This window comes from Saimiri boliviensis, chromosome 4 (assembly GCF_048565385.1).
Source record: "Saimiri boliviensis isolate mSaiBol1 chromosome 4, mSaiBol1.pri, whole genome shotgun sequence".
NCBI classification, from domain to species: Eukaryota; Metazoa; Chordata; class Mammalia; order Primates; family Cebidae; genus Saimiri; species Saimiri boliviensis.
In genome coordinates this window covers 166,333,962-166,354,095 of record NC_133452.1, presented here as the reverse complement: position 1 = coordinate 166,354,095, position 20,134 = coordinate 166,333,962, and the positions used below count along the sequence as shown (strand labels likewise).

The following is a 20,134-nucleotide window of genomic DNA, read 5'->3' as shown; positions in this document are numbered from 1 at the left end:
ATATACTGGAGGACATGAGAGATCCTACTTTTCTTTCTTTTCTAGTTATTTAATTTAATTTAAATTTTTAATTTTTTAATTTTTTTTTAAAGACATTTACTCAGCGTCACGATCAGACTATTACATTTAGCAATCAACAGCATGGATGCGAAAAAAAAAAAAAAAGGAAAAGAAAAAGAAAAAATCTACATTAAAACCCTTTGTTGAAATGCTTTACACTTTCCACAGAATGGAAACTAAAATAACCTGTTATACAATTAGTCACAAATACAGTCCTTGAGTTTTTTGCCCATACGCATGAGTATTTGTCTAAATCATGTCTTCTTTGGCGCAGCTAGGCCCTGTCACCACTGTGCTTGGCTGAGTTCACAAATCTGTTGTAACCTGTAGCTTCCCCGTCACTTCTCTGGCTCTCCGCTCCTGCTAAGCTTTGTTTCCTAATTAAAATCTTCTGCCACTGCCATAGCTACTGCTGCTACTGGAACTGCCATAGCCACCTTGGTTTCGTGGTTTGGCAAAGTATTGGCCGCCACCACCATAGGGGCCAGAGCTTCTGCCTCCAAAGTTTCCTCCCTTCATGGGTCCAAAATTTGAAGACTGATTGTTGTAACTGCCAAAATCATTGTAGCTTCCACCACCTCCAAAATTGCCTCCATCATTACCAAATCCATTATAGCCATCCCCACTGCCACCATATCCACCACCACCACGGCTGCCACCAAAGCCACCATGACCACTGAAGTTTCCTCCACGACCAAAGTTGTCATTCCCACCGAAACCACCGCCACGACCACCACCAGTTTCCAGAACCGCTCCGACCTCTTTGGCTGGATGAAGCACTAGCCATCTCTTGCTTTGACAGGGCTTTCCTAACCTCACAGCCGTGGCCATTCACAGTATGGTATTTCTGAATGACAATCTTATCCATGGAGTCATGGTCATCAAAGGTTACAAAGGCAAAGCCCCTTTTCTTGCCACTGCCTCTGTCAGTCATGATTTCAATCACTTCAATTTTTCCATACTGTTCAAAATAATCTCTTAGATGATGTTCTTCAGCGTCTTCTTTAATGCCACCAACGAATATTTTTTTTTTCACAGTTAAGTGGGCACCTGGTCTTCGAGAATCTCCTCTTGAGACAGCTCTCTTTGGTTCCACAACTCTTCCATCCACTTTGTGTGGCCTTGCATTCATGGCTGCATCCACCTCCTCCACAGTTGCATACGTGACGAACCCAAAGCCCCTGGAGCGCTTGGTGTTTGGATCTCTCATGACCACACAGTCTGTGAGCGTTCTCCATTGCTCAAAATGGCTCCTCAGGCTCTCATCCGTTGTTTCAAAGCTCAACCCTCCAATGAAGAGCTTCCTCAGCTGCTCCGGCTCTTTAGGAGACTCTGACTTAGACAAGATCGCAGGGAGAAGAGAGACTTTAACGATGCTTCTTCGGCGGCGTCCACGGGCAGAAAGCTTTTTAATGCTTTTTTAAGACAATCTTCCTCTATTGCCCAGGCAGGAGTGCGGTGGCGCGTTCTCGGCTCACTGCAACCTTCACCTCCCGGGTTCAAGGGATTCTCCGGCTTCAGCCTCTGGAAGAGCTGGGATTACAGGCGCGCGCCACCACCCCTGGCTAATTTTTGTATTGGTATCGAACAAAACAGAATTAGGCATTGGAAAATACACTCACCCTACAAATGACAGTTATATTTTGAAGAAATAACTAAGAGGATGCGTTTGTAGCAGCCGAAATAGCTCAGTTGGGAGAATGCTAGACTGAAGATCTAAAGGTCCCGGGTTTTGGGAAGTGTTTTGTGGGCCCTGTCTAAATATCATTCCCTCTATACAACACTTGCACGCAAATCCCAGAAGCATATATAGCTCCAATTTTTTGCTGTTTTTGAAAGTCCGATAAAGGTAACATACATATATGTATATATTTGCATCTCTGTCTCCTTTGTATATTCCACTGAAGTCTTCCATGAAGTGCTAACTGATATTACCTAAATTACTTAAAGTCTTTTTTTGGTTTGTTTTCTGTTTTCTTTTTGGACTCTCCGTCGCCCAGGCTGGAGTACAGTGGCGCGATCTCAGCTCACCGCAACCTCCGCCTCCTGGTTTCAAGCGATTCTCCTGCCTCAGCCTCCCGAGTAGCTGGGATTACAGGCGCCCATCGCCACATCAGGTTAATTTTTGTATTTTTAGTAGAGACAGGGTTTTGCCATGGTGGTCAGGTTGGTCTCGAATTCCTGACCTCAGGTGATCCACCCGCCTTGGCTTCCCGAAATACTGGGATTACAGGCGTGAGCCACCGCGCCTGTCCTTATTTAAAGCCTTAAACTAGCAAGTTATTACTTTTAAAACCTAAGAAATTCCAATGTGCTTTATACCGTGGCATTTACAAGTCATTTTTTATTTGATGTTACTTATATGTATTAGGTGGGGAGTATTTTTAAATCACAAGAAATATGAAAAAAGAAACATACAGTGAAAGAACTATTATGCTGTATGAGCATCGATATAGGGGTGTGGTATACACAAGAAATATTTTGATATTAGAAAAACCGGGGTTTGTATCCTGAGTCAATTTCATCGTTAAACTGCTGGAAGAATAACTGTTTTTTTCTTTAGGCAGGCTCTCGCTCTGTCATCCAGGCTGGAGTGCAGTGTTGGGATCACAGCTCACTGCAGTCTCAACCTCCCTGGGTTAAAGTGACCCCCATGTCAGCCTCCTGAGTGGCTGGGACTACAGGCAAGCACCACCATGCCCGGCTTTTAAAATTTTTATTTTATTTTTATTTTTGGTATTTTTATGTAGAGTCTGCATTTCACCATGTTGCACAGACTGGTCTTGAAATAAATCCTGGCCTTAAGCAATCCACCTGCCTGGGCCTCCCAAAGTGCTTGGATTACAGGTGGGAGCCACCGCACCAGGCCCAGTTATGAGAACATTCTGATTTTCTTGCTGAGAAGACATTTCTTCAGCCTTGCATCCTTGTCTAGAATTTCCAAATCTTAAGTTTCTGTGTTGGTATCCAGGAAAAAAGAAATATATGTATTTCTACAGCAATTATTCTATCAAATATTCAGGACGGGCCCTAGAATACTGCAAATGGAAACAAATGGGCAGCAAAGTCATCAACACTCAGGCGCGTATGCCCTATTTTCCCTTTTTGACTTCAACTGCCCTCTTGAAATTTTGTGTTGGGGACAATAGATCTTTTTTGGTCATTTTGATTTTTTTTCCTTTCAAATTGCTGCTTCAGTTTCAGTATTGTTTTTCCCTAACTTCTGCACACCCTGTGAGGAGACGATAATCTACAGGACTCCAACATCAGAACTGCATCAAGTTGCAAAAGGAAAATTGGTACCAAATGAGAAGCAACCTCAGCGTAGGTACATGGACCGTACGGAAACTGGGAATCCGATACCTTAGCCTTTAGGTCACCGAGGCTTTCTCAACTCAGAAGCTTGTGTTGTATTTTATTAAGGAATATTTGACTAGACAAACAATAACACGAATGTTTTCCTGTCTAACACGTAATGATTTCTTTCCCTTCTGTTGAAATGGAAGGCCCAGGGTAATTCCAAGCATGATTTGTCTCCCATTCAATGGCTTCAAAGTGAGGTTAATAATGATTTTGTAAAATGGGATGTTGTTAAGATCAAAGGAGAATCATGCATGAAACGCATTCTGTCAAGTCCATTCCTGGCATGAAACTTAATCACTGGCAGACCGTGCTCCATGTCCTCTGGCTCTGGGATTCTCCCAGAACAGCACCTGAATAGGTAACATCCTCTGTAGACAAAGCTGTCCCATCAAAAGATAATACAAGTTACAAATGACAGCCATTTTGTAGTGTTACCTTTGGCAGCAAACACATTAAAAAACAGTCAATATCTGTATGTCTATGTAATTTCAACTTTTACTTTAGATTCGGGGGTACCTGTGAAGGTTCGTTACATGGGTATACTGCATGATGCCGGGTAAATTGCATTAAGTTTTGAGTGCGATTGATCCCACCACGCAGGTAGCGAGCGTAGTACCCAAGAGGTAGCTTCTCCAGCCTCGCCGCCCTCCCTCCCTCCCCTCCGGTACTCACACTGTTTGTTGTTGCCATCTTTTTTGTCCAGTTTCAATAATATATTTAAATAACTTTGTATAGCCAAAACACTATTTCTAGAAGCTATGAATTATCAAATTATTAATGAGATATATTTTAAAAATGATATTACATCGTTGAAATCTGGTATATGTTTTACATTTACAACACATCTTAACTTGGACTGGGCAATTTCAAGCATTCCGTAGCCAATGTGGCTGACGGTAACCATGTTGGACACGGCAGGTTTAAACAGATACTTTATATATTTTTAGGTTTTCTGAATTGAGTATGTATCACATGAGGGTGTTCTGTCTTCAGAATTAAATGTTTCATTCTTTAGAGGAATTCTGTGTTAAATGAGCTCATCCTACAGTTTTTACACAAAAACGTGTTTCAGTCATGTTGTTGGTAGATAGTCGGAAGAGAGCTACAGATATTTAATTTCTTTTTCTTTTTTCTTTTGTCTTTTTTTTTTTTTTTTTTTTTTTTTGAGATGAAGTTTCACTCTTGTTACCCAGGCTGGAGTGCAATGGCGCGATCTCGGCTCACCGCAACCTCCGCCTCCTGGGTTCAGGCAATTCTCCTGCCTCAGCCTCCTGAGTAGCTGGGATTACAGGCACGCGCCACCATGCCCAGCTAATTTTTTTGTATTTTTAGTAGAGACGGGGTTTCACAATGTTGACCAGGATGCTCTCGATCTCTTGACCTCATGATCCACCCGTCTCGGCCTCCCAAAGTGCTGGGATTACAGGCTTGAGCCACCGCGCCTGGCCTAATTTTTTATAATTATCCCCTTTTCATGAGGCAAACAAAAAAGCAGACCTTCATGTTGTGATGAATTCCCAAGAATCCAGGTTTCTCTGGGTGCAACACGACGTAATAATGAAGTGTTTCTGCAAACTGTCCTAATATTGCTTTTACAGCATCAAAGAGCCAAGATAATCTCCCTAGCATTTACAGGCACACACACAGATAGGCAGACAACACGCATGCATACACACCAGTTTTGTGTGCAATGCTTCTCTAATCTCTTATTCAGTGAAACCTAGCACTCAGTGTTTCCTGTTTTTATTCCAGAAATTCCGTCAGCCAACCAAAAGGACAAGTCTGCCATATAACCTGCTATTTTCTGCCAATTTTAAAAGGGATCACTTATTTTAAGAACGTTGGGAAAGGCTCATATGTGGGTAAAACAGGATGAGAAACAGTTGATAGTCTTTAGAAATTTGGTGTCAGGAAAGGGTTTTCTTCTCATCTTCTTATGTAGTTCAAAGAACACAGTCCTACTCATGATAAACAGCAGCATTCAAGAACTGCGTAGGAACAAACTAATTTTTTTTTTTTTTTTTTTTTTACAAATATCATGAATAGATTTGTCATTGTCACATCTAAAAGGACACTTTTTCGTCTTTATCCATCTCCATGCAACGTGTCTGCTGCTACTAATACTCACAAGTCCCAGGCTGGAGACAGAGTCCATTGCCTGAGACCTCTGTGTAGCATCCTCACGGTGCTACACACTGTGTATTTAGCATGAGCCAAGCTAACACACCTTCTCCACCTCCCAGTCTCTCTCCTATTTCTAAAAGAGTTGTTAGAACTTCCCTTTTTCTGCACCTCCTTCTATTTAGCCTGTTTGTTTTTCTAAACCACTGTTCCTCCTATACCTCTTAAATCCTATTTCTGCATATCTTTGGTGTCACTCTCATAAGTCGACTCTTCTTTTCATCCCCAGAGGTGTTGTTTCATCCCCAGAGGTGTTGTTTCACTCACACCTTATGAATTTTTCTTTTATTTTCTTTGATGCAGGGTCTCTCCGTTGCCCTGGCTAGAGTGCAGTGGCATGATCGTAGCTCCCTGCAGCCTCCAGCTCAAGCGATCCTCCCACCTCAGCCTCTGGAATAGCTGTGAGTACAGGTGCAGGACACCACAACCAGCTAAAGACCCTTACGATGAAATGCTGAGTGCATCGCTCTCAGATCTCTCTCTCTCTCTCTGTTTTGTTTTTTTTGTTTTTTTTTTTTTTTTTTTGAGACTGTGTTTCACTCTATAGTTCAGGCTGGAGTGCAGTGGCATGATCTCGGCTCACTGCAACCTCCACCTCCCAGGTTCAAGCGATTCTCCTGCCTCACCTTCCTGAGTAGCTGGGACTACAGGCGCATGCCACCACGCTCAGCTAATTTTTTGTATTTTAGCAGAGGCGGAGTTTCACCATGTTGGCCACGATGGTCTTGATCTCCTGACCTCGTAATTCGCCTGCCTCAGCCTCCCAGAGTGCTGGGATTACAGGCGTGAACCGCGGCGACCGGCCCTAAGGTTTTCTTCTGACTGTGACTTTCTTCAATCAAATCTAACCTTTAGTATTCTGACTGAGTAAACAACAAATATGAAGCATTTTAAGTAGGAAAAAGCTGAATTTCAATAGCTTTGTGTCATCTCTGGAAAAAAATCAAAAGAATGAAAAACCCGAATTTGATTTCTTGCCAAGCATAATAGAAGAAGGAGATCCTAACAGCTCAACGTTTTAAAGCCACAGTGGAAACTTCCTGTGGCATTTATCTGACACTTTTCTAATATTTTGCGTTCCATTTCAAGTACTATGCAGTATTTTAAAGACTCTGCATCCCGCTTCTTCTCCGAGAAAACACCAAATGTCAGATGACGTTCGAGGGGGCCGCGGAGATCGTTGACTTTCCTGGGGGCGTCCTCCAAGGCCGCGGCTTTGAAGATTCTGCCGATGCAGAAGCAGATACCCGCCGGCCAGCGCACCAGGTTCAAGGCGCTTGCTGCCTTCGGGGACTACAGTGGCCACGTCGCTCTGGGTGTTAAGTGCTCCAAGGAGGCGGCCACTGCCAGCGCAGGGCCGTCACCCTGGCCAAGCTCTCCTTTGTCCCCGTGCGCAGAGGCTACTTGGGAACAAGGTCAGCAAGCTTCACAGCGTCCCTTGCAAGGTGACGGGCGGCGGCGGCTCTGTGCTGGTGCCCCTCATCCCCGCGCCCGGGGGCACTGGCAGCGTCTCGCCCAAGAAATTGTCATGATGGCTGGTGTCGGTGACTGCCACACCTCAGCCAGGGGCTGCACTGCCACCCTGGGTAACTTCGCCAAGGCCACCTTTGATGCCATCTCTAACACCTACCTCTGGAAAAAGACTGTATTCACCAAGTCTCCCCATCAGGAATTCACTGACCACCTCGTCAAGACCCACAGCAGAGCCTCTGGGCAGAGGACCCCGGCTCCAGCTGCGTCTACAACGTAGGGTTTTTATGCAAGAAAAATAAAGTGAATTAACCGTGGGAAAAAAAAAAAAAGAATCTGTATCCCCTCATTAGTACCGAGTATCTTCTACTCAGAGCAGCTGCCGTCTCTCCGCATTATTCACTGCTACCAGCGAGCTCATGGAGCCAACGTCTCAGAAAACCAAAGTTACCTCCGGAAAATCACTACAAAGAGCGTTTCGGGAAGCGGGGGTGTAGCTCAGTGGTAGAGCGCATGCTTTGCGTGTATGAGGCCCCGGGTTCGATCCCCGGCACCTCCAAGCAGGTGCTTTTGCTCTGGCAGTGCTCAAACCTAATTCTCAAGCAACATAGACTTTTTCTACCCTACTTCTGCACATACAGGGAGTAAAAACAATGCGTTGCCTTCACTTATCTCCCATCTCTCTGCTGTGAGCCTCCAAATCACCTAAGGTGATTGCAAGGGCAGAAGGAAGAGGAAAAGAAATGACGGGAAAGAAGCCCAGCAGGGTCTCTTGAACACACACAAAAGCGTGCACGTCCACAGGCGGCTCACTTTGGCTTCGGTTTTCTGCTATGCTAAAAGAGAAGGAAAGACAAATCAGAAGGGGAGGAAAGCGCCCCGCGGGCATTTTGTTGCTGTCAATATTTTTGTTTTCCGAACCAAATCCAGAGTCAAAGCATCTGCGCCCGGATGTATCTCCCCACCGACCTGCGCAGAGAGCGCAGCCACAGGTGCGATCCAGAACAGAGACAGGGACTGCGTGGCTTTCCAGCCGCTGGAGATGGAGAGGCAGGACCACGCTGGGCAGCCGAGGCAGACCGCCGGGGAATTGGAGGCCTTCCACACGGGAGGTGAGGAAATCACAGAGCAGCACACTCCCTACTGATATTCCAGACGAGTGATTCAGTTTTCTGTATTTCCTCACTCGCTCCATTTTCTTCGTTAAAACAAAACACTGGGGGCCGGGAGCCGTGGCTCACGCCTGTAATCCCAGCACTTTGGGAGGCTGAGGGGATCTCCTGAGGTCGGGAGTTCAAGACCAGCCTGACCAAAATGAAGAAACCCCGTTTCTACTAAAAACACAAAATTAGCCGGGAGTGGTGGCGCGCCCCTGTAGTCCGAGCTACTCGGGAGGCTGAGGCAGGAGAATCGCTTGAACCTGGGAGGAGGAGGTTGGCTGAGCCAAGATCGTGCCATTGCACTCCAGCCTCGGCAACAAGAGCAAACTCTGTCTCAAAATAAAAAAAAAATAAAAAAATTAAAAAAACATTGCCTGAAAACCTCTGTTACCAGCAAACAGAGGCCCCATATGAAAAAGTAGAGAAAGCTTTTCCGTCAAGATGAAAAACAGATGCAGAGTAAAAGGTGAGTAAATTGCAGGTGTATTGGCATTTCTTCCGATTTAAAAAAAATTATTTGTTCTTTCTCTGTCAATCCCATCACATCTGCTTCGTATGACCAGGGAACTCCAGAAAAGCCTGTCCACTGATGGCACCTTTTGGGGATTTCCAGTGCTGTATGTTTCAAAACTGCTGCCCTCTGTGTGCATGCTTCCTGTTAAATCAAAGCGTCTTTGAAAGGCAACAGAGTATGATGTTTGTCTAACACTCTTATCAGGCTGGGATGTCCTCACCTCTTGATTCTATAGTCCAGTGAAAATATCCATAACCAGTATCCAGGAGGGATACTATCTGGTGAAACCTGCTTAGCTGAGGATTGCCTGTGCGCCCCCCAGGCCAAGCATATGTTTGTTACAAAATACATTGTTTTTGCTGGAAGGTAAGCAGATGTGCCAAGTATTTTCTTGTTGTTTCATACCTCCCCCCCCCCCTTCTATGCACTGGTCCTCTCCAGACACTTTAAGCAAATAGTGGCATGTTAGTCACAGTGGATACTGCACAGGAGAGTAAGGGGCGAGGGATGAGGGTGTTACCAGCGGAATGCCAAATTCCAGGCCCCACAGCAGATGTATCGAATCAGAATTGCTGAGAATGGGGCCCAGCCACCTGTGTTTGAATAAGCCCTCAAGTGACTCTGACGCTGAAGTTTGAGAGCAGTGATTTAGAGGTTTTAGAAGCATGTGAAGGGCAGGCACCTGCTGAAGAGGAAGAGTTGCTTCTGGGGTTCCCTGCTTATTCTCAATAAAAAAACTCAAACCACCTAGGAAACCCAGTGAGGTTTGTATTTGCCTTACATCAGAGATGGGGTGGATTTGTTATCTCTTTGAGACTGTCAGTAGTTTAGGTGATTTTGGTGGTTACACACAAGACACTGATTTTCCTGAAGGACTCACCAGGTTTTTTTGAGCCAGGAGACACTTTGGAGACAATTTTCTTTCTTTTCTTATCACTACACTCACCCTTCTCTCTCTCTCTCTCTCTCTCTCTCTCTCTCTCTCTCTGTCTTTCTTCTTTCTTTTTCTTTCCTCTCTCTCTCTCTCTCTGTCTCCTTTTCCTTTTCTCTTATTTCTTTGTCACATAAAAAGTAAAAACATGACCCAATTCACTCCCTTTAGTGCTCTCTTATTTCATTTCGATTTGGTTAGGCTCTGTATCAGCCAACGCAACTGACACAGCAGGAGAGGAAAGAAAGAAAAAGGGGCCGGGCGCGGTGGCTCAAGCCTGTAATCCCAGCACTTTGGGAGGCCGAGGCGGGTGGATCACGACGTCGAGAGATCGCGACCATCCTGGTCAACATGGTGAAACCCAATCTCTACTTAAAGTACAAAAAATTAGCTGGGCATGGTGGCACGTGCCTGTAATCCCAGCTACTCAGGAGGCTGAGGCAGGAGAATTGCCAGAACCCAGGAAGCGGAGGTTGCAGTGAGCCGAGATCGCGCCATTGCACTCCAGCCTGGGTAACAAGAGCGAAACTCCGTCTCAAAAAAAAAAAAAAAAAAAAGAATAAAGGAAAAGGAACCAGCTTTAACAGGATCTCTGGATCATGTTTCAGCGTCAACTGTAAAATTATTTGCCTAGCACTAGGTCCAAAAGATTATCTTCCATGTTTTTTCCTCAAAGTTTTATAGTTTTACATTTTACATTCGTATCTGCCATCCATTTTTTTTTTTTTTTTTTTTTTTTTTGGAGACAGTTTCACCCTTGTTGCCAAGGCTGGAGTGCAATGGTGCAATCTCTGGTTCAAACAAGTCTCCTGCCTCAGCCTCCCAAGTAGCTGGGATTACAGGCATGCACCACCACACCCAGCTAATTTTTTCTATTTTTTTTTTTTTTAATAGTAGAGATGGGGTTTTGCCATGTTGGTCAGGCTGGTCCCAAACTCCTCACCTCAGGTGGTCCATTCGCCTCAGCCTCCCAAAGTGCTGGGATTACAGCCATAAGCCACCTCATCCACCACCTGCAATCCATTCAATTTTGTGAAGGCATGAGACTTATTTTTCCTTCATAGAATTACTGCTTATGCAACTTTGTCAAAAACCAGTAGAGAATATTTGTGTGGGTTTATTTTTTCATTCTGCTCTATTAATCCACGTGCCTTAATTACTGTAGTAATTACCATCTTAACTACCGTAGTAGTAGTAGAGTAGTGCAAGAATACAACAAGGTGATACAATAGTCTTGAAATCAGGTAGACTATTCCCTCTTTATTTTAAGTAATTATTCTAATTCCTTTGACTCAGTGGGAGAAACCTAGTGGGAGGTGATTGGATCGTGATTGGTAATTGGCTTCCCTCATGCTGTTCTGGTGATACTGAGTTTTCACGAGATCTGATGGTTCTATAAGTGTTTGGCAAGTTCCTCTTCTGCTCATACTTCTTTCTCCTGCCGTCATGTAAAGAAGGTCCTGCTTCCCCTTTGCTTTCTACCATGATTTAAGTTTCCTGAGGCCTCCTCAGCCTTGTGGAACTGTGAGTCAATTAAACCTATTTCCTTTATAAGTTACCCAGTCTTGCTGGGGATGGTGGCTGATACCTGTAATCCCATCACTTTGAGAGGCTGAGGTGGGCAGATTATGAGGTCAGGAGTTTGAGACCAGCCTGGCCAATATGGTGAAACACTGTTTCTACTAAAAATACAAAAATTAGCCAGATGTGGTGGCAGGTGCCTGTAGTCCCAGCCACTCCAGAGGCTGAGGCAGAAAAATCGCTTGAACCTGGGAGGTGGAGATTGCAGTGAACCAAGATCAGCCACTGCATTCCAGCCTGGGTAGCAGAGGGAGGTGCCATCTAAAAAAAAAAAAAATACCCAGTCTCAGGTAGTGCCTTCATAGCAGTGTGAAAATGGACTAATATACATTCTGTCTTTTACCATGAAGCACAATGTTAGCTGTTCTCTGTTCCTATTTTTCTGAGACTTTTTTTTTTTTATCATGAGTAGCATTAAAGTTTGACAAATGCTGCTTCTACTTTGATATGATCATGTGTGTGTGTTTTTATCCTGTTAATGTGGTGAACTGCAGTGATTGTTCTTAAATCTACCTAGTCTTACACCTCTGGAATAAACCCCACTTGGTCATGGTGTATAATGCTTCTTATATATTGCTGAATTCTATTTGATAATATTTTGCTAAGTATTTATGCACTAATACTTACTATTTCATACTGCATTTACCTGGTTTTGGCATCAGGATAGTATTACCTTCATAAATGAATGGAAAGTTTTCTGTTCTCTTCTGTTTATTAGAATAGATTGTGTAGACCGTGTTTTAATTCTTTAAGTACTTCTTAGAATTCTTCAGTGAAATTTTCTTGCAGTTAAAGATTTCTTTCTTTAAAATTATGTTACAAATTGAATTCCCTTAATAGTTACAGGGTTATAAAAAATATATTTCAGCATGGCACAGTGGCTCACTCCTATAGTTCCAGCACTTTGGAAGGCTAAGGTGGGTAGATCACAAGGTCAGGAGTTTGAGACCAGCCCTGCCAACATGGTGAAACCCTGTCTCTACTAAAAATACCACAATTATAGCAGGGGGTGGGAAGGCTGGAGAGGGATAACATTAGGAGAAATACCTAATGTAGGTAACAGTGGGATGGAGGCAGCAAACCACCATGGCATGTGTGTACCTATGCAACAATCCTGCAAGATCTGCACATGTACCCCAGAACTTAAAGTACAATTTAGAAAAAGGAAGAAAACAAAAACAAATAAACAAAACTACAAAAATTAGTCAGGTGTGGTGGTGCGTGCCTGTATTCCCAGCTACTTGAGAGGCTGAGGCAGGAGAATTGCTTGAACCTGGGAGGCAGAGGATGCAATGAGCCAAGATCATGCCACTGCGCTCCAGCCTGGGAGACAGAGCAAGACTCCACCTCAAATACACACACACACACACACACACACACACACACACACACACACACGTATTCCATTTTGAGTTTAGTTGTGTTAATTTGTGTTTTTCAAGGAATTAGTCTATTTCATCTAAGTTGTCAAATGTGTGTGTAAAGAGTTGTTCATGTTATAATGTATCATACTACATATGATATATAAAATATTAATAACATATTAATGTTATATAATAAATGATATGATTTAAAAATATATTTATATTATTTAACAATTTATATCATATATTATTAATTATATTATTAGGATATGCTTTATCAGTATATATTATTATTAGGATACAATATATATCCTTACATGTATTATTAGGATATTATATATATATATATTCCTAATAATCTTGAGGGTGCTTTTCTGCCTCCATTTTTTCACCCTAGCCTACCTCTTCCCTTTCCCTGCCAGCTGGTGCTCGGCACCTCTCCACCGTCTCTCCTGTTTACTTCTGAATGAACTGTTCACAAAAGTGCAGGGCACTCCCAGTCTCGTTTATGCACGTTTTAAGCACTGTGTTAAGATGCATATGTAGCTGCTATTTTAATTTCCACATCGTGTTCTGTTTTTTCTTTTTCCCCTTCTTTGCATGCTCGACTTTAAACATTTCTGCAGCATAGGCTGAGGCTGAGTCTAGTTGGGGAGAGGCGCAAGGCAGGATAAACCCAGAATCTAGGAATGTTGTTTCCTACTGGGAAGGCTCCGACCTCGCACAGAAGAGTAAAAGGTTTTTTTTTGTTTTTTTTTTTTTTTTTGAGACGGAATTTCTCTCTTGTTTCTTGTTGCCCAGGCTGGAATGAAATGGTGTGATCTCTGCCTACTGCAACCTTCGCCTCCCAGGTTTAAGCGATTCTCCTGCCTCAACCTCCCGAGTTGCTGGGATTGAGGGCGCCCGCCACCACGCCTGGCTAATTTTTTGTAATTTTAGTAGAGATGTGATTTCACTGTGATGGGCAGGCTGGTCTCGAACTCCCGACCTCAGGAGATCCACCCGCCTCAGGCTGCCAAAGTGCTGGGATTACAGGCGTGAGCCACCGCGCCGGGATAAATTTTTTGGAGGAAATTATCCAAAAACATATCCTTTTGATATCAGCAAAGTCTACAGTGATATCCTCTTTTTATTCCTGATATTGGTAATTGCATCATCTCTCTTCCTAAAATTTCTCGGTCTTACTAGCAGTCTCATTTTATTGGGTTTTTTTTTTTTGTTGTTGTTGTTTTTCTGTTTTTGTTTATGCTCAGTTTCATTTATTTTTGTTTTTATTTTTATCGTCATCTTTTTTCTATTGGCTTTGGGTTTATTTTGCTTTTGTCACCACCTGGGTTCTTCAAGTAAGAGCTTAGATGACTGACTCGAGGCTTTGTTTTTTCCCTAATGTATGCTGTTAGTGCTATGCGTTTCTCTCTCAGTGTTTTTTGAGGTTGTCTTAAAATTTTTTGATATATTCTGTTTTCATTTTTATTAAGGTTAATTTATTTTTTACATCTATGAAGGCTTTCTCTTTGTCCTACAGACTGTTTAGTAATGTGTTGTTCATTTTCCAGTTATTTGGATATTATTCTGTTGTGTTTTGTGACTGACCTTTAGTTTGATTTCACTGTGGTCAGGGATCATACTGTATGAGTCAATTATTTTAAATGTGAGGTTTGCTTTATGGCCCAGGATATGTTTTATCTTGATTTATGTTCTGTGTGGATTTGAAATGAGTGTGTGTTCTGCTTTTCTTGTGTGAACTCTTTTATAAATGTTGACTGATTCTGTTGAATGAAGATGATTTTTTTTCCCCCCAAGACAGAGTTTCGCTCTTGTTACCCAGGCTGGAGTGCAATGGCGCGATCTCGGCTCACCGCAACCTCCGCCTCCTGGGTTCAGGCAATTCTCCTGCCTCAGCCTCCTGAGTAGCTGGGATTACAGGCACGCACCACCATGCCCAGCTAATTTTTTGTATTTTTAGTAGAGACGGGGTTTTACCATGTTGAGCAGGATGGCCACGATCTCTTGACCTCGTGATCCACCCGCCTCGGCCTCCTAAAGTGCTGGGATTTCAGGTGTGAGCCACTGCATCCGTCCCTTTTTTCTTTACATATTCTGCAACTCTGTTTGGTTTATACATATTAGGATTGTTATGCCTTCTTGGTGGATTTTTAAATTTTTTCTTTGTTCTAAGCAACCCCAAAAGAATTGACGTGTTAAAAAAAAAATAAAACCAATAAGGAACAATTGGTGATTTTTATGCGGGAACTAAATAATCATTAATAAATATATCTCTATTTTGTAATAAAAAAATTTTTTTTTCTTTGTTAGAAAGTTTATATTAGGCCAGATGCGGTGGCTCACGTCTGTAATCCCAGCATTTTAGGAGGCAAAGGCAGGTGGATCACCTGCCATCACGAGTTTGAGATCAGCCTGGTCAACATGATGAAATTCCGTCTGTACTAAAAATACAATTATTAGTCGGGCGTGGTGGCACATATCTGTAATTACAGCTACTTGGGAGTCTGAGGTAGGGAACCACTTGAACCCAGGAGGTAGAAGTTGCAGTGAGCAGAGATCATGCCACTGCACTGTAGCCTGGGTGACAAGAGTGAAATTCCATGTCAAAAAATAAATAAAGTTTATTTTATATTAATATCCTCACTTTTGCTCTCTTTAAATTAATATTTGCGTGTTACACATTTTTATCCTCTTAATTTCAGCCTGTCTGTATAATTATATTTGAAATAAGTTTCCAATAGACAGCATGTAGTTGAATTATATTTTCTAATCTATTTGTGACTGTCTTTTAATTGGTGACTTAGACCATTTACATTTAATGTAATTATTGATATGTTAGGGCTTAAATCTAGCAGTTTTTGCTTGTTTGTTTGTTTTCTATTTGTACTCTGTTACTGCCTTTTTTTTTTTTTTTTTTTTTTGAGATGGAGTTTCAGTCTTGTTGCCCAGGCTGGAGTGCAGTGGTATGATCCCAGCTCATCACAACCTCCACCTCCCGAGTTCAAGACATTTTCCTGTCTCAGCCTCCTGAGTAACTTGGATTACAGGCTTGTGCCATGGCTCCTGGGTAATTTTGTATTTTTAGTAGAGACGGGGTTTCTCCATATTGGTCAGGCTGGTCTCGAACTCCCAACCTCCACTAGCTGATGTCAGTGATTTTTTTCTTTTATCACTTCTTTTCTGTCTAGAGAAGTTTAGCTATTTTGTTTAGGATAATTCTGCTAGCAGGTAATTATCTCAGTTTTCTTTGCTCTGAAAATATCTTGAGTTCTTCATCAGTTCTAAAGGGTATTTTCTCTGGGTACAGAATTCAGAATCAACAATTCTGTTCTTTCCATCCTTAAAAACTGTTGTGCCACTCTTTCTGACCTCCATGATTTCTGAGAAGATATCCACTGTTATTCGAATTGGTTTTCTCTGTAGGCAAGGTGTTTTGTCTCTTTTGTTGCTTTCATTATCTCTTTATCTGTTTTTAGAGTTTAAAATTTTTGATTGATTTTGTTTTCAGTCAACCGTTGAAGGAGACTCTTCTCTAAAAATTACACAAAAAAGCAAATCTCCAGGTCAACAGTCTCTACATAGTTTAGATTTCTGTATTCTGGTGTTTGGAAAACAACTTCACTAAGGCAATCCTTTAGGGCTGGTAATTTCATCATGTAAATATTTTCACATCTGTAAAGCATAAAGTAGCAAAGCTTCAGTCACTGTAGGAACAAGTATTTGAACCTCTTCCTGTGCTTAATTGGTATAAACTCTCCAGGGCAACAGTTCCCCACCTTTTTAGCACCAGAGACCGTTTCATGAAGGACAATTTTTCCACGGATGAGGGAGCGGGGGCTGGGGGGATGATTCAAACACATCAGATTTATTGTGCACTTTATTTTTATTGTTTTTGCATTGTAACATAGAATGAAATAAGTATCCAACTCACCATAATGTAGAATCACTGGAAGCCTTGAGATTGTTTTCCTGCAACTACATGGTCCCATGCAGTAGTTATGGAAAAGAGAGAGGGATCATCAAGCCATTAGATTCTCATTAGGAACCCACAACCTAGAGAACACGTTAGGGATTATCAATCATTAGATTCTCACAAGGGGCTCACAACCTAGATCCTTTTCATGCGCTCTTATGAAAATCTGACGCCTCAGCTCACTTGGGGGAGGAAGGAGATTCTCAGGCCCGTCACAGGAGTGATGAGAGCTGCTGTAAGGACAGATAAAGCTTCCTGGCTCTCTTGCTGAGATGCTTGGTACCCCATTAGTGTACTGGAGGTTGGGGACTCATGGTCTAGGGTAAAACGTCTGGTTAGTCCGCCTGAACAGGGGCTCGAACCCTGGACCCTCAGATTAAAAGTCTGATGCTCTACCGACTGAGCTATCCAGGCCCTTAAGTTAGATGTTCCAAGGAATGTCTAATCTAGATTTCTCAATTTTTATCAGTTCATTTTATGTTTCGTGTTAGTTTGTAAATCACAGGACTTGAATTCTCCTCATTTCGAAGACCCTGTTTAAGGGAGACATTGTAATCGCTAGGAACATTTTCTTTTTCTCTTTTTAAACATCTCCTTTGTGCAGATTTCGTAACCTGAGATGCGGCGTCTTCTAGGAAAAGCCCTGCGGAGCTGCTGGGTATAGAGCGTTTCCTTCTGACCCAAACCCCTCCAGGCAGCAGCACAGCTGCTCTTGTTCGTATCGCTCAGTAGGGTGTTCCCGCGGTCTGTAGGAAGAGGGAAAGGGAGACGAAGGAGGAAGAATTTGAAGACACAGGAGAACATGCCATAAGGACCCCTTTTTGTAGGTGGACGGAGCTGCCACCCGCCACGCAGGCATCACTTTGGCAAGTGGGCCTCAGGCGGGCGGTCTGGCTGGCCAGGGAGGGAAGTCCACGACAGCCGCGTCTTTGGGTTTAGCTTTCAGTGCCGCGTTTGCTGGTCACCGTCCAGTGGCTTTAGAAACAGTGACGTTAAACACAGCAAGCCTTTTTCTGCCAGGTATTCGTTCTCCAAACACAGATAGACAAAGGCGGGAAGTAATAATGGATCTTTTCTTTCTTTTTTCCTTTTTTATTTTTAGAGATTTTTTTTCTTCATCTATGAATTTTTTTATTTTTATTTTTTATGGGAACATAGTATATACATGTATGTATATGATATATGGGATATTTTGATGCGGGTATACAACGTGTAATAATTACATTACGGTAAACAAGGCATCCAGCACGTTACCATCTTAACATTTCTTTATGTTACGAACATTCCAGTTATACTCTTTTAGTTATTTTTAAATGTACAGTAAATTTTTGTTGATTGTAGTCACCCTGTTGTGCTATCAAATGACAGATCTTATTCCTTCTATCTATTTTTTTTCTGTCCATTAACCATGTCACTGCCCACCCCAGTAGCCTTCCCAGCCTCCGTAACCATCATTCTACCTCTGTCTTCATGAGTTCGGTTGCTTTATTTTTGGCTTCAGGAAATAAGAGAGAACATGTGAAGTGTTACTTTCTGTGCCTGGCTTAAGATAATGTCCTCTAGTTTGTGGAGGAAACGTTAAATATTATATTTGAGCTTAAATCAACGTGGTCACAAACCATGGCCACCAAGTCCCATAACAGGTCATGTGAGCCCCTTGAGGTGTTCATCCAGCGCTGCTTTGGAGAAACCTCTATTTCAATCTATTCCCATATGTTAGTTATTGGGGGGAAAAAAAAAAAGCAGACAATTGCAAAAACTAATTGACTTTTTTGTGTTCCTTGAACCCAGTCGTGAAAGGCGCTGGTGCCTGGGCCTCATGCCAAACAACTTGTTGCAAAAAGAGCAAGGGTCCCAGACTGTGCCGAAGCTTCACGAGACCGCTCCTCGTCCATGCACAGGAGGTTGGTGGACTCTGGAGCCCAGGCTGCTGCTACCTGGTCTGGCGATGGATCCTCCATAGTCCGGTGAGTGAAAAAAAAAAATATATATATATATATTTCTATATACCTAGCTTTTCCCACACAGAACATAGTTCCATTGACTTAGCAAATGACAGGATCTCATTCTTTTCATGATGGAATAGTACTCCATTGCGTATATGTACCACATTTACTTTATTCATTTATCTCTTGATGGGCACTTAGGATTCTTCCCAATCTTGGCTATTGTGAATAGTGCTGCAGGAAACATGAGAGTGCAGATATCTCTTTGATATACTGATTTCCTTTCGAGTACATGCCTAGCAGGGGGTTGCTGGATAATACGGTACTATTTTTAGTTTTCTGAGCAACCTCCATACTGTTCTCCACAGCAGTTGTACTAATTTACATTCCCACCGAGAGTGGACTGGGGTTCCCCTTTCTCCACATCTTATCTGTCTTTTGGAAGAAAGTCATTTTAACTTGGGTGAGATGATATTTCATTTTAGTTTTGATTTGCATTTATTTGATGATCGATGGTGTTGAGCACCTTTTCATATATCTATTTGCCATTTGTATGTCTTATTCTGAAAGACATAGACAAAAGAATGGAAAATAGATATATGAGTAGAAAACCTTTATTCACTGAGTTTTCTTTATCCCTCCTTCCAGTATAACCCCCACTCCCCAACACACACACACACACACACACACACACACACACACGTCAGGTCAATAACCAGACCATAAGGGCTGCAGATCGTAATAATTTCCGTGTGTGTGAGTGAATGCTTGCTGTACACTGGATCACACCTTACAGGAAATGCTGTGTTTTCCAAATTCTAAAGTTAAGAAGATTATTAGGGTAATGCATTTTGGGTTTTTTGTAAAATGGCTACAGCAGCTACATTGGGAGATTCTTTCCCTAAAGGTCTGATACATCCACCAGTTTGATTCAGGGCTTGGCAGATTGTCTGGTTTCATCTAAATAAGTAAATACTGCTATTTTTTTAAAGCTCCATTATAGAAGCCTTTGTGTACAGACACCCTCCTCCATCCATTTCCTCAGTGAAATTATCTAGACATATTATCTATGTAGAGAGATTAAGAATGTCATGCTTTCAAATCTGTCTTGGATTCCTCACAAAATACTTTCATTAGAAATATTCAAACATTGTAAAAGAATCTTGCCTGGAACACACCAGAGAAAAATCAAAAGGCACCAGAGAAAACACTGAAAGGCTTTGGAGAGCAAATTGTATTATTGGTATAAACAAACATTTCATACGATTTAACAGCTTGTTAGTATTATTATTATTATTATTATTATTATTATTATTATTTGAGACCGAGTTTCACTCTTGTTACCCAGGCTGGAGTGCAATGGCGCGATCTCGGCTCACCGCAACCTCCGCCTCCTGGGTTCAGGCAATTCTCCTGCCTCAGCCTCCTGAGTAGCTGGGATTATAGGCACGCGCCACCATGCCCAGCTAATTTTTTGTATTTTTAGTAGAGATGGGGTTTCACCATGTTGACCAGGATGGTCTCGATCTCTCGACCTCGTGATCCACCCGCCTCAGCCTCCCAAAGTGCTGGGATTACAGGCTTG

At 42.4% G+C, this 20,134-nt stretch overlaps 2 non-coding genes and 1 pseudogene across 2 annotated transcripts; 2 read left to right on the top strand and 1 right to left on the bottom strand.

Moving 5' to 3' along the window:
* Positions 1–3,392: 3,392 nt before the first annotated feature.
* Positions 3,393–7,354, top strand: LOC141584213 (small ribosomal subunit protein uS5 pseudogene; annotated as a pseudogene).
* Positions 7,355–7,561: 207 nt separating this feature from the next.
* Positions 7,562–7,633, top strand: TRNAA-UGC (transfer RNA alanine (anticodon UGC)). Its single transcript has one exon. It is a non-coding gene; the product is annotated as a tRNA-Ala (tRNA).
* Positions 7,634–16,944: 9,311 nt separating this feature from the next.
* TRNAK-UUU (transfer RNA lysine (anticodon UUU)) lies at positions 16,945–17,017 on the bottom strand. Its single transcript has one exon. It is a non-coding gene; the product is annotated as a tRNA-Lys (tRNA).
* Positions 17,018–20,134: the final 3,117 nt, after the last annotated feature.